This window comes from Alligator sinensis, unplaced genomic scaffold (genome assembly GCF_000455745.1).
Source record: "Alligator sinensis unplaced genomic scaffold, ASM45574v1 scaffold269_1, whole genome shotgun sequence".
Taxonomy (NCBI): domain Eukaryota; kingdom Metazoa; phylum Chordata; order Crocodylia; family Alligatoridae; genus Alligator; species Alligator sinensis.
In genome coordinates this window covers 847336-856705 of record NW_005842048.1, presented here as the reverse complement: position 1 = coordinate 856705, position 9370 = coordinate 847336, and the positions used below count along the sequence as shown (strand labels likewise).

The 9370-nt window shown below is 43.5% G+C and overlaps 1 protein-coding gene and 1 long non-coding RNA gene across 2 annotated transcripts in view; one reads left to right on the top strand and one right to left on the bottom strand.

The window, feature by feature from the left end:
• Positions 1-3809, bottom strand: part of LOC112550185 — a 17838-nt gene extending 14029 nt beyond the window's left edge. The window contains exon 1 of the long non-coding RNA XR_003093869.1: positions 3691-3809. This is a non-coding gene — a long non-coding RNA (uncharacterized LOC112550185). The remainder of the gene's footprint in view (positions 1-3690) is intronic.
• Positions 1-9370, top strand: part of PDE1A (phosphodiesterase 1A) — a 392561-nt gene that overhangs the window by 37388 nt on the left and 345803 nt on the right. The window lies entirely within an intron of this gene.

Genomic DNA, 9370 nt, shown 5'->3' with positions numbered 1-9370 from the left:
TGGGTCCAATGTTGCCCTTGCTTTTCCTCCGGCTCCCCACATAGCTGAAAAAGGACTTTTTATTGTCCTTGATGCTTGAAGCTAGTTGGAGTTCAGTAGCAGCCTTGGCTTTCCTGGTTTGCTCCCTGCAGGACCGGATCAGTGCAGAATATTCCTCCTTGGAGGTGAATCCCATCCTCCATCCTTCGTAGGCCTTTCTTTTTAGCCTCAGGAGGTCTGCTAGATCTGGAGATCCAGGGGGGCTGCTGTGCCCTCTTGCTGCCTTTCCTCCGAGATGGAACAGAATTGGCTTGTGCATTGAGGATCGCTCCCTTGAGGAGCAACCACTCTTCCTGGACTCCCCTCCCCCTGGGGTCGTGGTCCCTTAGGGCCTCACTGACAAGCCTCCTGAGCTTGTCAAAGTCGGCTTTCCTGAAGTCAAGGACTTCAGTGTTGCTGACTGACTTGCCAGCTTTACGGTGGATGGTGAAGGTGATCAGCTCATGGTCATTGTCACCCAGCTTCCCATCAATCACTAGGTCGCCGATTCCTTGTTAGATGTTGGTTTTTTTGCATTGCAGATTATAGCACAATACTGCAAGGGGTTGTTTTCACTTAAGAACCTCCACTGGCCAGATGAGTGGCATGGGGTCAGTCTGTGGGCTGGACCATATGTGGGATTGCCACGTGGATCAGTCTATAGGTGCAATCCAGTGAACTAGTCCAAACCCATGTGCCCAGCTTTGCTTGTGTCCCATGCCCACCCGATCCTGCCTGCCTGGATCTGCCTGCATGCTGGCCTGGCCTTGTAGACTGATGGAATCTAACTTGAGGACATTGTTTCTGGCCCACAAGATTTCCCAGAAGTCCAGAGATCTGGCAGCAGGGTGTGGCATTTAATGATACCAAAGTTCCCATGCTGACAAATTTCCAGGCCCTTGATCTCCAGAATGACATGCCTCTCAGGCCAGAGGTTGAGCATCACTGCTTTATATTATACTATCAAATAAACTAATCAATATTAATAAAAAATCCCTCAAATTCTCCCAAGGAAGCTTATAAAATATAGTCTAGGAAAAGGAGCATGCAGTAAAACAGCCAAAGCATTCCATAAGGTGATATTCTGACCTCTTGTTTCTTCTTAATATACAATACTATTTGTTATTGATCGGAGGAAAATGTAAGCTGAGGAAAAAAAAGAAATAAAACCCTTATGTTTTGCAACTTCATTTCTGACAGGTTTTTTTTCTGGAAGAGAATTTATTTAAATGCTTGTATTCCATTGGAAAATTAGACTATCCGTAGGAAGCGTGTGGGTCAGTGCTGGAGATGTACTCTCTCATAATCTAACTGATACATTAAGCAGTATGGGAGCAATTTTATTTATTATATCTTCTTCAAATAGAAATAGAGAGATTTATGCTATGGATTGATGTATACAAGTGTAACATGCATTGTACTACTTTACTATATTCTGGCGTAACATTTATGATACATGTAGTATCTCTGCTAATATCATTAGTAGTAGCATAACCAGAGGTGAGCTGAGCAGGGTGCAGGGCCCAGGACAAATCAGCCTGTGCAGGGCCCTGCCCCTGGACACAAGGAAGCCAGTGGCAGATTTGGTGGCGGGGGGGGCAGTGCTGAGTGTCTGGACATGAAGCTGGCGGCAGCATGAAGTCACCATGTCCGCTCCGCCTGGCTCTGTGGGGCCCCCCAAAGTACAGGGCCTGGGGTTCTAACCCTGATTCGTACCCCCCCAGGGATGGCCCTGAGCATAACTGTGGGAGTGGACAACTTGGGGTAGTAGTCCTGGGTGCAACCTTTTTGGGAGGTGGAGACAAAAATAGTTGTCATTGCAGTGGCAGCTTAACATGCTGCTGATGTGCCTACTGCCACAGTGCCATACCCTGGTCAAGGAGCTGCCTTGCTATGCCTCTGATTATTTGTACAATACATTACTGTAGTTAGTGATGTAGTACACAAGCAGGCACATCTACACATATATATTAATGCACTTGAATAAACTCTGGAGTTTATTGCTCCAGTGTTTATTGCTCTTGGGCACACATCTTCACCTGTGCCCAGAACTGCAGCATATTGTACCAGGGTGGAAGGGGGGAATAATGCCAAAGGTAAGTAAGGGAGACTATACTGTAGTTCAGTTCTCCAAGATGGAAAAGAGGCAGTCTATGAAAAAGTAAATAGCTGGAAATTAGGAAGACAAAGGGTAGAAAAGGAGGGGACAGAAGGAAAGGGGGGAAAGCGTAAATGGTAAGGTCAAGCAGGTACCTGGTGAATCAGATGTCAGGCAGGTTGTAATGTGTCATAAATCCAGTGTCTATATTAAGTCCGTGATTTTTTGTATCCAGTACATTTATGAAGTGAAGTTCCTAGGCTCATCTACAAAAGGTGCTTTGTAAGTTCCCTTTGAGGATTAGACCTGAGAGATCAGAGAGGGAGTTGATTGTCTTGTGAGAAGTAGGTGCCCAAAGGTAATTGGATATTTTTCTCTTTGATGGCTTTTCAGTGTGTTGTTCATTCTGGTGTGCAGTTGTTGTTTGGTTTCTCCGACATATTTTTTGATCAGGGCATTTGGTGCACTGGATGAGATATATAACATTTCTGGAGGTGTAGTTTAAGATGCAGAAATAGTGATGCTTCTGTTATAGGGAGTAGTTATTGCAGGAGTGGTGGCGATATGTTGGCAGGTTTTGCATTCTTGGCCCAGCATGGTCTGGATCCATTAAGTGTGGTTTGGGTCATAAGGAGTTTTTTCTGGTGATGAGGTTAGTGAGGTTTGGTGCTTGTTTAAAGACTAGGATGGGTGGTTCTGGAAAGATCTGTTTAAGAATTAGGTCTTCTTCTAGTATGGGTTGCAATTGTTTGAGGATTTTCCATGTAGGTTCCAGGTAAGAGTGGTATGTCTTAACTAATGGGGATTCATGGGGATTTTTTTTTCCGTATTGCAGCAAATCTATATGTGGCATTCGGGTGGCTCTTTCAAAAGTAGAATCAATCTCTCTTGAGGAGTGTCCTTGTTGGGTGAAGGTCCTTTTGAGATTTATGAGGTGGCAATCAGGGGTATTCTCCTTCGTAGATATGTATGTTGGTCTATGGGTTTCTTGTATATGGTGTTGTAACAGGGTGTCATACTCAGCAGCATTTGGAAATGCCTGGGGGCACCCCAGAGTACCTTTATATTTGAATTTTGCTCTGGGAACAGACTCCCCTTCGCTTTCCTACCACATGTTGATTTTTTTTGGTTCTCAAGGAGGAGGCTGCCCCAAGGCTTCTCAGATATGGTCTGTGCTCACAAAACACCCAGAGGTGATTAGCTTCTGCCTTACGGGCTATTTGCATGACTCTGACCTACCTTTATCATGCCCCATGCCTCGTAGGTGTCATTTGCATCTTCTGCTCACTCTGGGGTCTGAGCCATGCAGCTTCCACTCCATTTTATACAGCTAAGCCATCTGGCTCAGACCCACTATGTTGGGCCCAGCTTGGAGGTACTAGCTTCAATCAACATGACTCTTGTCTCTGGGCTCTCTAGCTCCTGAAGCTGCACCCTTGTAGGCACTTATGAGACCTCCACCTCCCCTATAGCCTCAGTTGCAAATAATTGGGTTAAACTTCAACATAAAGACTAAGCCCCTGGGCTAAAGCAAAGCAAAAAAAAAAAAAGAGAGAGACAATTAGTTTACTTACTAATTGTCCCCTGGTTCCACATCCCTGGATCACTCAGCTGGGTGCTCTCACTGGCAGGGCTGCTTCACAGTTTCTTGGAGTCATCAGGAGTCCACTCTCAGCCACAACCTGGGTTGGTCACCCTCTTCCCTGGCTGGCACAGCTCAAAGGCTTATATAGCCTTGGCTTGAACTCCCACACAGTCATGTGACCACCCCAGTCAGCTGACCGGCCTGCAGGGTTACCCTTTTAACCCCTGCTTTGTTGGCAGGCTGTGTTCGGAAGACTCTGGTCTTAAAGGGAACACACTGTTTCTTAGTAACATGGTTAGGGTTTCCTGTTACAGGTGTTTTGTATTTTACCATTTTGCATATTGATCATGGTATCCAAAAAGAAAGTTCTGGTGTTAAGAGTATTCAAGTGACAGGTCAGATAAAGAATTTTTTTCCCCAACTCTAGTCAGAGATCAATTTATGCCCTAAAGAATTATCATAAGAACTCTTCCTTTAAGAGTCAGACCAAGATTTTAAATGTTCCCACACAAAATGTGAATAAATGAGCTTGATCCAGATTTGAACTTTCCCATATTTTAAGGATACTTAAGTTTGGATTTAAATGCACCTATTATAGGGACAGATGATTAATAATAAAATCCAAATCTGGATTACAACATTTTCCTAAGGTTTAGGCTGAGCTGGATTCTGAGTGTTATTTATACTCATCTCCTTTCAAAGCATCAGTAAGCACCTGATTTAAAAAGAAAAAAGTATGTAATTGACTAATAAAAATTCAGGCTTTTATGTTTGAATTGTGCTTGAGTTTGCCATAGTATCACCATAAAACCTTAGATATCAAGAACTGAGCTTTAGTTCAAATATCTGTCTCAGCTCTAGATTTCCTGCTTCTTATCAATGCACTTTAAAAAGCTGACTTTACTGCTCCATAAATGTGCTTGCTCAGTCCAGCAAATCAAACTTAGCTGCTTATAAGTGACAAGCTATTTTCTGGTGCACACAGGTTTCTGTGCAGCACTTATCTGTATAAAATCTCTCTTTTTTGAGATCTTTATTTCAAAGAATATGAGGCATTTTCCTTTTGCAGCATGAACCAGCATCAAAAGGATTAATGTTCTTATAAATGCAGTTTTGAACCCTAGATTGGGGGGATAGCCAAAAATATATCCTCTTTTTCTAGAACTTGTCAACAAAAATATCTGACTACATTGTTTATAAAAATAAATGACAAATAAGTCTGGGCTGAAGGAGTCTAGACTAACCTTGAGCACTTGGAGGTCAGGCCTGTAGGAACAGGATGGGTGGTATTTGCTTCATGCTTTTAGACATCACCTTGAAGCTGATTTATATCAGTTTTCCAGTTTCTGAGTAAACTGCTGGAGTGTTTTAAGGGTGAATTGGATGTTATAGTCTTTTTGCCTTATGTACAGGCAGCCAGCAAAGGACGTCGATGCAGAAAATGGTAGGACAAAAAGAAGCAACTGAAGTTAGATTCACATTTTGTATTTGGTCTTCATGTGATGCTGCAACCTTTGCTTCTAGATGCTGAAAATCCCTAATTCTGCGCTCTTGACTCGTGTCAGGTAAGGTGATTGAGCATGTACTCTTGTCCTTGTTTGCTTTTCCTTATCTATATTAAAGCGGATTGTTTGACACCAGCATTTTCAACAGGGCCTTCTGTTGACTTCTTTGCTTTGATGGCAGAATAACTGCATGTACAAGGGCAAGCAGGTATAAGAAAGCTGTTTTTTCCCCGTCCCTTGTGTTTGCTGCTTTTTTCCCCATTCCTCATGTTTTTACTGATCACATCTTAGCTGTCACTTGAAATGACCAAATTGTTAAAGCCAGAGATACAGAGCATGATTCAGATTAGGGGTAGATGGTGTTTGTATCTGTATGGCAGAGAAATAGATATGAGTGCAAGGGTCCAAGAATTTTATCCCTACTTTGTTTTTCTACAAAAGGCTAAAGTTTGTGTTAGCAGTACAGACCTGGAGTTGGTGCAGCTTTATCCTTCCTTTCCCTATACCAGTCATGGGAGTTGAGCCTCTGCATGAAGTAGAGGATCATAATGTACTGTTCATGGAATGGCAGTCATAATTTTCATATATATATTTTCCCCCTTTGCGCCCCCCCCTCCAATCTTCTATAACAAAAGTGGATGATTCATCTGTGACTCAATTTTCTTTTTAACTTAAGTGTTCTTACTAAATCAGTCAGAATGTCTCCAGGGACTCCTGCTGCTGTAGTGCACTTCACCATATCTTTTTCCCTCTTTTTACCTCCCCCACAAGGTGGGTGGTAGTCTACCTATCAAAATATAGTCCTTAATACTAACTGCAGTATGTTAAATGCTAAATATTCTACTTTAGTAAACTGTTCCTTGGAGTCTGATCTCCAGCTTTGCCTAATGTTGTCACATGGTGCATTAGCCCTTTAAGAAAGTTGTGTCTTATTCTGACTTCTGTCAAGGGTTGTGTGACGAAACCATGGGATTAGAATCCAGGTTTACTGGGAGTATAAGGATGGCCTGAGTTCAGTTCAAGAGTTCGATGCACCCTGCTGGGAAGCAGATACATGACATCTCTAGATTTCCTAGGAAGAAGGCATGAAGCTCTCAAGATGGGCTGTACTGCTTCCATGGGATTCATGAGAGCACTGCTAAGAGGCACACTCCACCCACCCATTCCCACTCTGTGTATGTCAAAACTGGAAATGAGGCAGTGAAGCCTTCCTGAGGGTCTCCTGCCATTGCCTGTGAACATACCAGAGCCAGAAAACTCAACAGCACCTGTAGTCTCCAGAAAGGTCTCATTTCTGGGTTTGGCACATACAGAATAGAAGTGTGTGGATAGGAGGTGGTGGTACTCTTGGGGCACCAAAGAAATGAGCAAGACATGTCTTTCAATTAACTGGGACTTGCAGCTTAGTAGAAGTCTGCTGAAAGATCAGGACCAGGTTGGTAGGAAGCCCAGCTAGGAAGGTTTCAAAACACTTTGAGCTTGAAAGAAAGGCTGTAAAGAAGGGAAAGTCCTCACAGAGAACCTGAAACTGTTGAACTTAGAAGGAAAGCTAGAAGGATACTGAAACTCACTGTAAACTGAAAGAACTGACTAAGCTTGGAGAAGAGGACTGGGAGTTCCTGGAATATTATGCTATGTTAACACTAGAAGGTTTTATTGTAGGAAGATGAGTATTATGAAAATACCAAATGAGGAAGTTTGTTTATGTAAGATAGCAGGTAAACCAAGAGAACAGCAATGTTCAAAGCCAGACATGAAAACTCCTCCTGTAGGCATCATAATTAGTCTAAAAACTATGGAGTGGCACCATTTATTAATTTTGTCTGGTTTTTTTTTTTTGCTTAGATTGCTAAAGAACCTCTTATTACTAGTTTTAATTTCCTTTAGAAGGTATAATTCAGTTTGACTTCTGGCAACTCCCATCTTACCCCTACACTTCTTTGTCTCAGACATATAGCGTTCTTTTCTGATAAGTCCACTTTTCCATTCTCTGTAAGCTTCCTGATTAATATCCATTTTGAGACAGTTATTCAAATCAATTAGATCTTGTGTACAAGCTTTTCCCCCTTTTGCCTGTGTTGTAAATTTTTTACTTTTGACTTGCCATATTTATTAACTATAAGAAGACCCTGGGTGCATCTATGTGCAATTAATGTGACTGAATGTACTCCAGGTTAATTTGAGCCAGAGTAAACTAATTCCGATGTCACTGTCTACATGTGCATTTAAGTGAAGAAACTGACTTCGCTGCTGGCTACCACTTGTATCTAACAGGACTATCCTGCGGTGCAGTAAATTAGCCTGCTGTGATCTAATTGCCATGCATGTGTAGATGGTTGATGCTTTACTGTGCAGCAAATTAGTCTGCTCTGCAGTAAATCATTTTGTGTAGACGCACCCTCTGATTGTAAGATGACCCCCCTTATAATTAGATTCTATATATGGAAAATTTATAAATTTGTTATCATCTTCCAGGCTTAAAATGCTGGTTAAAAGTGTGTTTTCCCTGTTGTAGCACTGGGAGGGGGACAAATTCAAGGCCAACCTCCAATAATTAAATCTAATTAGAACCTAATTTTTGAAGGTTGGCCTTGAATTTGTCCCCCTCCTAGTGCTACAGACGGAAAAACACACTTTTAACCAGCATTTTAGCACCTAGTTATATACAGTACAAACTGTGTATGATATTAGGTCAAAGCCAAAAGGCTTATGATTTACCATGTAGTTCATTAGGTTGAGCCCCAGCAGTCAATAGCATTTTAAGCCATAGTGACCCCATAGCTCAGTACTGCTTAGGTGGTGTGTGTACTCCAGATACCCCCACAAAGGATCAATCTGCTAATTAGCTCCCCCACTCATGACAGGAATTAGGTGGTGTTGTCATGATTCCTGGGATCCTCCAAAAATTGATATTCAGGTGAGGCTCAGGGAAACCTGGTCTGGCTTCACCTCATGGAGGCAGGGCCCCACTAATCATGTGTTACAGGCTGAGAGAGGGGGTGGCAGGGGGATTCTGGGTAAACTGTTTGTGGCTCCATTTGGTTTGCCAGACATTTATTTCATAGATTTCATAGACATTTGGGCTGGAAGGGACCCCGGAGGATCATCGAGTCCAGCCCCCTGCCCCAGGGGCAGGAAGTCATCAGGGATCATAGGATCCGAACAAGATAATCATTCAAATGTGTCTTGAAGGCATTCAAAGTGGGTGCTTGAACCGTCTCTGGCAGCAGTCTATTCCAAACCTTGGGGGCTCAGACAGTGAAGAAGTTCTTCCTTATGTCCAGCCTGAATCGGTCACAGTGGAGTTTGTGACCATTTGATCTTGTCATCCCTTGGGGGGCTCTGGTGAACAGATGTTCCCCCAGATCCTGATGAGCACCCCTGATAAACTTATAGGTGGCCACCAGATCACCCCTGAGCCTGCGCTTTTCCAGGCTGAATAGCCCCATGGCTCTCAGACTCTCATCATAAGGTCTCTTTTCCTGACCTCTGATCATGTGCGTGGCTCTCCTCTGCACTCTCTCAAGCTTCTCCACATCCTTTTTGAACTGTAGAGCCCAAAACTGGATGCAGTACTCCAGCTGAGGCCTCACCAAGGCTGAGTACAGGAGGAGAATGACGTCCCGGGATTTGCTTGAGAAGCATCTATGGATGCAAGCCAGTGTTTTGCTCACTTTACTAGCTGCAGCATCACACTGAGGGCTTATGTTCATCTTGTGGTCAACCATGATCCCCAAGTCCCTTTCATCTGTAGTGCTAACCAGTATAGTGCTACTGAGCCTATAAGCATGCTGCAGGTTTTTTCTCCCAAGGTAGAGAACCTTGCATTTTTCGGTGTTGAACACCATCAGGTTCTCATCCGCCCATTTCATGAGTCTGTCCAGATCCACCTGGATCACCCTCCTATCCTCAGGTGTGGGTGCTTTACCCCAGATTTTGGTGTTGTTGGCGAACTTGGCCAGTCCGCTTCTGACGCCATTGTCCACATTATTGATGAAGATGTTAAATAGTATAGGCCCTAGGACAGAGCCTTGTGGGACCCCACCGGTCACAGTGCACCAAGATGATTGGCTCCCATCGACCCCCACCCTCTGGGTCCTACCGCGGAACCAGGTCCCCAGCCAGTGGATAGTGATGACGTCAAAGCTGCCATTAACCACGTTA